Here is an 8033-nt window from a genome sequence, read left to right as displayed (position 1 = left end):
TACCTAGAATAAATTGAAGGTTTTAGTTATATGCTCCTTATTTTCTATCATATTCTAGATTCCAAACACTCTCTTCTTAATAAAACTCAAGTATTCTGTATGAATAGAAGAGTCCAGTAAGGCATATCTTTAATCAGTGAGGTAGTTTGTTTAAGTTGCATTAAATGAAGGTCACATTAAACCCCTTTTGTGCCTTACATTCTTAAAATATTATGATGTTAAACATTTACTAAGCATACCTATTGAACTGATATAACTCAAAGAATATTTAGACATTTTAAATTAGTAATGTCAAAAACAATGTAGAAACCATGAGGAAAAATTGCTATAGAAGCCTTGAGGAAATTGAAAATTGATTAAGAGGGGAGCATCTCGTGTTTATAAAAATCAAGCCTGCATTATTTGGAGATGAAAAATTCTTATGTAGAAAAAAATTAATTACTTCACCAAAATAGAAGTCTAAACTGTCAGTCCTTTAATGTTGAATGATCTAGGCAGGAAGCCTAAGTTGCAGAGGCAGTCTTCTGTCATTGGGAAGTAAAAAATTTATAAAAACATGTGAAAAGGGAAATCCTTAATTCCTATATTTACAGTGTCTTTTCAGTAGAGTCCCCCCCCCAGAGGCTTGTGCTTCAAATAGATAAAATGCTTATCTCCAGATTAAATGTGTTACATCCTCAAATCTTGGTTTACTTGTACTTCTGAGGTTTTTTCCTCCCTGAAATATTTTGTTTAGAAAAACAAAACTTTTAAAACTAAATAACTCTAGCTTACAGAATAATGTTGAAAATATAGGGATGAATTTATATTTTCAACCTGGTAGTTCTGCCTGTATTTGTAATGGTTTCTATATTAATGAATTAATGGTTTCTAATTAATTCTTTCGTAGCATACTCCCAAAGTTAAGAATTCTAAGATAAGAAAAATAGCTCAGAATTAATTGTAGGTGAATGGTAGTGAGATATATACAAATATTTCTATACTATATATTGAGAGCTTTGTTTTTTTCCCCAAGTTTGAATTAATCTATTGAAACCAACTTTTAAATTACTTTAAACTCTTAAATTCTTACACTTGGAAGGCCCGACCCTGAAGTAGTAGGCAGACCTGTTCTGTTCATGCACATGAAGCATAAGCAGTATAGTTTTATCCCGAGCATCAAACATTTAATAAAAACTCTCATTAAATTATTTCCCTAAGATCTGCAAATTATGCAAGAGATATCCTAAGATTTATGAACTCTGAAAGGCCAGCAATTCATAGTCTTCAGTTTGTAGCACACTACTATCTGCTGGATGGTGATTTTGTGAAAATCCACCATTCTGCCCTGATTGATCAGTATTTCTCCTATATACTGCTTAGAACAGTTAGGCCATCTGTAAATTTATTACATGTTATTAAGTACTGTCAAAAACATTAACAATTAAACTAAACCATGAAAGAGAGTTTTTAAAAAGGTATGTGTGATAAGCACTACCTCTTTCCCAATTTTGTCAGTATTGAATCTTGATCTTTAGTTCATATCCATTAAAATTTTTTTTTAAAAAAGGTGGAACCTCAGAGCTGAAGAAACCCCAGAGGTTGTCTAGTGGAAATGTGCATTGAAATCAACTGGGGAGTTTTTTGTTTTTAAATATACATGGCTGTACCTTCCCCCTTTCCCCACCTTACATCCCCTGTGACTAGAATTGAGAGGAGATGGAAGGAAAGCATGTGTATTTTGAAACAACTTCTCAGTTGTATTTAGACATCACCCTTTCCAGTCTAACCTTTCTATAATGACATTAAGATCTAAGGAATTTTTCACATGACTAAGGTCATCGGTTATTAGTGACAGTGCCAGGACTAAAACCCCAGGCCTACTGACCTCTAGATCACAAATGTGCAATAAATACTATAAATAGAATCTTTCTTTTTGCAAACTTAGTGATTGAAAAAAATCTCAAAAGTGATCATTTGATATCCATGCAGAAAGTGTTATCAAAATTGATTCTCTGTAGCTGAAAGAGTATCATTTATGCCTTGAGCACCCTGAAAGCAAATGATTGGACCAAAAAAGAAATTCTTGTTTGTCTTTTTTAAGTGCTGGATTTTCAGATGTATCTACTGCCCAATCTGAGAACTATGATTTAGACATTTAATTATTTATTGCCTATCCATGTGAAAACATTTAGGATGGCTGGCAGTCTACCAGACCCAGGGTTAAACATTCTACAGCCTGACTAGACTGCTGGGTAGCCAACTTCACATTAGATTAAACACATCCTCTTCATGATGAATAGCTTGGATCCCAAAAACTTGTTATCAAAATGTTATTTTGTTATTGAAAATGCAAGAGGTGCGTTTTCTAAATTAAAATTATTTTATGTTTTTCTGCCACCATTCTGATTGTAATTGTCATATATTTTCTTTGGTGGTGTGGTGATAGAAGAGAAATGGACAAATGAGGGACTTTTGGTACTAATAAACTGAAAAAGGACTTCTACAAGGTCAGACAATATAGCCTAGAAATGAGCAGTCATGAATTTTGTACTGAAAAATTTACATTTCATTAACATTTTAAATTACAAAGGTCTACAAACACTGGTGTGTGTTGGGGGGGGGGAGGTGCGTGCATGCTCATTGCGTTTTCCAAGCAAACAACTGAATAACAATGCTAGCTACCATACTGTGTTTCCTTACCATTAATTTCTCTCTTTATTTTTATGGTATAAGCTAACTGTAGAAATACTAATTTCAATGAACCCTACTTTCTCTTACACATTATTTATAGATGTGTGCACATAAATTTGATGTAATGTATCATCATGTAATAAATACTTTGGGATAATGAAGAATGCTCTGAGCTTCGTTGCTCATCTGTATAGTAAACAAGCTCTCCACAGACTTGCCATTGTAGTTCTGCATCCACATGGAGTATAAATTAGCCATCATGATGATGAGTGGCAATGTAGAAAATAGTATTTGATAATTGACATTCACTAGAGACTAGTATAGAATGAGTCAGATCTGTTTTGTTATTCTTTCAAAACTTGGAAGTTTCGTGGAGGGAAATGGTGGCCAACTAATGAAATGTTAGAACTAAGAACTCTACGCTCAAGGAAGGTGGCTGACCAGCAGGCTGCCAGTTGAGTAATTGACAAGCAGTTGCTGGAGAAATAACAGGCAAGGCCCTACTTTTAGTTGTGGGCATCAAGTAATAATGGCATTATGACTTCAGGCCATGGTTGAGGAATACATTTTCTGGGAGTAAAATCGGATATCATATACATCGACGTGTATTAATGTCAATTGCAGAAAGTTACAGTGTCTAAAATTGTTTTTACTGACATGCCTTTTGACTAGAATATCTTATTTAATAACAATCTTATGCAGAGTGAAAATTTAGCTGCTTAAAATATTTTAGCAGCTTTAGATATATTTTTGATAAAAGAATGCTGTAAAATACGCTTTAAAAATCAGAGTTCTTAATGCTTTTGTTTTATGAATGTGCCTTTATTTTGAATTCCTGGAGCACTCTCAGAAACTTCATAGCTTTAGAATTCTGTTCTTGAAGAAGCAGCCATCAGTGAAAAATATAGGCTTTTGATGTGGCAGGATTACTGAACTCTGGCATTTGTCTTTCTTACACTCTCTCCTTCCAGCAGTATGATGTCCCTATAATTATGCTTCAAATCTGCTATGATTCTTGAATGCCACATTTTCAAACATGAATGAGTAAACATAAACAATTTCTTGGTTATCTTTGTCAATTTTCTCCATTGAGCTACATTTTAATAATACATGTTAAAACTCTGATTTACTCATCAAAGTTGCATTCTTGGAATGAATTTGTAGCAAGATCACATATGAAATTCATTAAATCATTCTAAATGAACCGGAGAATTTTTTTTTTTAAGGCAAATAACTTCATAGTTTTATTATGAAAATAATTTGGACTTGCAGACCCCCTGAAAGAATCTCAAATCCCCAGGGGTCCCTCACCAAACTTGGGAACCACTGATCTTGGTTAATGCATATCCTACAATGTTCTCGTTATTTATTTATTTACTTACTTAACTTACTTCCTTAATTTTATTTATTTATTTTTTTTTATAATTCAATTTGGAGAATGTTTTTAATTAAGTAGAAAAATGAAGTAAAGGAGCCGGCTATGTTGAAACTCTGATACTTGAACAGTAGGTTAAAATTTATTTAAGGTATGCTTTTGGGTTATGTTGACAGTTAACTGGGGTAACATTTACATAGCTTAAACAGAAGGAATAAAAGACAAAAGACAATTTTTGTTTTTAAATAATTCAAAGTGTTGGCCAGAGATCCAAAGTCAGTAGTAGCTCTGTCTTGGAATGATATTTAGATTTCAGAATTTGAGTTTTATTTTTAAGTTTGTTTTGACAAAATGATTATTTGGCTTTTTCTTTTTAACAAGAGATGTGTTAAGGCTTTGAACTTTTTGAAACTGTGATAGATTTAATTGTTAAAGTTTTTAAAGCCAATCCTACAGAAATAAAGAGAATGTCAAATTAATTCAAACAAGGCAAAATTTCCTATTACAGGAAATCTGTTTACTCACAAAATTGCCTTGAAAAGACTTCTCTTTCTCCAAAACAGAAGTTTCCTTGGAAGCCAACAAAAAAATTATTATTGACATTTCAGTGCCACTTTAAGTGTGTTTTCTTTGTCCCCGATTTTATTCTTAATAGTTTAAAAATACATGATTAGCTAATCCTTTTACTGAAAAAAAAAGGGGGAGAACCCATTCAATTTTAAAATCTACTTTTAAAAGCTACCATTCTAATGTAATTTTCTTCATAGAATTGTCCATTACATTTGAATAGATAAAATGAATTACCTCTTAGTTATCCCCCACAGGCTGTATGGCTATTTCTGTTACTTCTGACAACTACAGCTTTAATTTTAAAATATTTTTATTGATTTTTTTACATCAGTTCAGAATCCAGAAAGTACAAAAAGAGAGTAGTAGCTCTTCAGTTGTTTTCCCAAAGTAATCATTTTATTGTGAGATCATGTTTTTGTTATTAGTATTTATGTTCGTACTGTTTATCAAGGAAAACTACACTGTGTCCCCAAATCAGGTATAACCAGGGGCCTAGAATAGCAGATGAAAGACTTCCTCAAAAACTACATCATAGTTTATTTCCAAGAGATGACACTGCTGTAACATAAAGACCTATTGAACTTCTATTCCTAAATGAGGAAAAAAAAATCCAGTTATTAAGTTATCTTATAGTCCACAATAGATCTAGGAAAATAATCTGAAGACCAAGTGTCTACCAGCATGGCTAATAAGCAGTTTATTAAATAATCAACTTAGATTTCTAGAGTGTCAGGTAACAGAGCTAGAAACATTACTAATGAAATTGGGGACATTTGAATTGTCCTCCTCAATAGAGTTATATTTTAAGTTGGTTTGGTGAAGGAAGGGTTCAAGGAATATATGTTAAGCTTGGCCCATTCCCATTGTGCCAGGTGAGGAGGATATCGAGGGGAATAACATCTCTCTTCTAAAGGGTTGAGGTTGGAGGAATAGGCATGTAATGTGGTGTGGTAGTGCCAGTAATCAGAATGTGCATGGTATGGTGGCTACAGAGGAGCAATAGATTTCCTATTGGGTGGCAAGGTTAAGGAGTTGTACAAAAGAGATAGCCAGGGTGATTTTGAAGGATCATTTGAAGCTTTAACAGGCAAGTGCAAAGGCAGAGATGTAAATATTAAAAAATTACAAGGGGTTCTGCATGACTGGAAAATAGGGAGCAATTATCTGATACATAATAATTACCTGTTCCATTAGTGAATTATGAGGATGCATCAGGAGATAAGTTTAGAAAAGGCAAAAGAGATATGTGAATCATGCTGAAATTTTAACCTGAAGCTATTGAAGGGTTTTTAGAAAGTAAGTGGACCTGATCAGATGTGTCATTTACAAAGCTCAGTAAGTCAAAATGAACAAGCCCTGATATCACCCTACTGTGTTTTGTATAGCTATCAAGTCATAATTCCTTAAAGAACTCACTATTTTAGCAAAAAGGCCGAAAAGTAGGTAAGATAGAAGGAATGAAGGTGTAGAAAAACTGTTTTGCCCTTTGTTGAGCTGAAAGACTAGCCTTCTAACAATTCTAGATAATTATCTGGGACATTATCAGGGAATCTCTTTGCGGTCAAATAAACCTGCATTCTAATTCTGGCTCTGCTATTTTCTAGCGGTGTAGCCTTGGAAAAGTTACTTAATACCTCTGTGCCTCAGTTTTGTCACTTGTAAAATGGATACATAATAGCATCTGTTTCAAGAAATAGCTGTGAGGATTAAATAACATAATGCACATATACTTCTGTAAGTGGCATCCAACCAAAAACCACTAGGAACACACGTGTAGTTGAACAAAATTGGACTTAACTGCTTGTTGGAACTAGAGCACACACCATGGGGAATCATGGGAGTGTTTAGATCAGAGGGTCCCGGAAAGACCTTAGGATTTGGGCTTGTGTTGGTTAATGGGAAGAGTTTAGGAAAGCAGGAGTTTGCTCTAGATTTGGGTTTTCAGGAAGTGGGTAAACTTTATGACTGAGTATCTTAAATGGATCTCATTTAGATGGTGGGAGGAATGAAATGAAGCTAAAGCTGTAATTGGTGAAGCAGCAGCAGTCACTTGTATTAGGTGGGAGAGGGGGTGTTTGGTACTCTGTGTTTTGCACTGTGACTTTGTTTTTGTCCGTTCTAAAATAGGATTATGAAGAGGCCTTGTTTTTTTGTCTCATTTTATGGCAATCACAGAGGGACTTTACTGATGTTCTGTGAGATTAAGCTTATGTTCCACGGGAAAGGCCTAGATGATAGTAACAAGCCAACTCCTGGATGTCAGAAGCTGCTTTTCTCTTTCTCATTACTTAGCACAATGCCTGGCAGAAAGTTAAAGCTCAGGAAATATTTACTAAGGAATTGAAATATTGAACACAACTCTCAAATTCATTCTAACCCTAGTATAATGGCCAATTTGGCCCATTTTTTGAGATTTATATAACAGTGTTGATTCAGCTTTATTGGTATTGGTCAGGGCATTCTTACTCCTTTTCTGAGTGAACAGATTTGTCTTATGTTTTAGATTTTGTACTTAGAGTTAGTATTTTTCATACTCAAAAGTATTAAGTCAGAATATGAGACTTCTCACAACAGATTCTTTGAACATTGTTACATAAGTTTAAAAATGTTAAAATCGAATCATCCCAACATATAACACTGGTCAAACTTTGTAGTGTTTATCATGACTGAACTTAAGTATTTATTAAGCATTGTTACATGTATAATGTCTGTGTTCCCTGCCATACCATGAAGGCAGATCCCTGTCAGTCTTTTATTTTTTCCCTAGCACCTGGTACAGTACCCTGCACAGGCTAAGTGTTGAAGAAATAGTTGTTGAGTAACTGAACAAGTTAAAAAAAAAGAAATTGTGCTTTGGAAGCAGAGTTGAAAATAATATATATTTAGTGGCTATGGATGTGAGGTACTGTTTTAGGCACTATACAAGTACAATTAAATTCTCATAGAAATCTTGGGACATGAGGGGTAGTATCTTATTCTGACCAAGGAAGGTTTGACTTAGGTTGAAGTTAAGTAACTTGCCCTTCTAGGAACTGATAAAACCAGGATTTGATCCCAGGTCTGTATCATTCAACAAACATTTACCAAACACATGATTCAGTTTATCATGGCCTGTCATTAGCAGTTGCTACTTTGTAATCACAATTCCTTGATCCCCTCTCCCTCTGTTGTAGTCACCTGGGAGTCCTAACTTGTTTTAAACACAGCTATCCTCCCTATTCTATTCTTGTATCTAACAGCTCTATGGGGCTGGAGAAAAACCTACAACTATACTGACTAATTTCATTTTTTTTAATTAAATTCAGTTTTATTGAAATACATTCACATAACATACCATACACTCTCTTCCATGGTGTACAATCAACTGTTTACAGTACCATCATATAGTTATGCATTCATCACCCCAATCTATTTT

Source organism: Choloepus didactylus, chromosome 3 (genome assembly GCF_015220235.1).
Source record: "Choloepus didactylus isolate mChoDid1 chromosome 3, mChoDid1.pri, whole genome shotgun sequence".
Lineage (NCBI taxonomy): Eukaryota > Metazoa > Chordata > Mammalia > Pilosa > Megalonychidae > Choloepus > Choloepus didactylus.
This window is presented reverse-complemented; position numbering follows the sequence as displayed.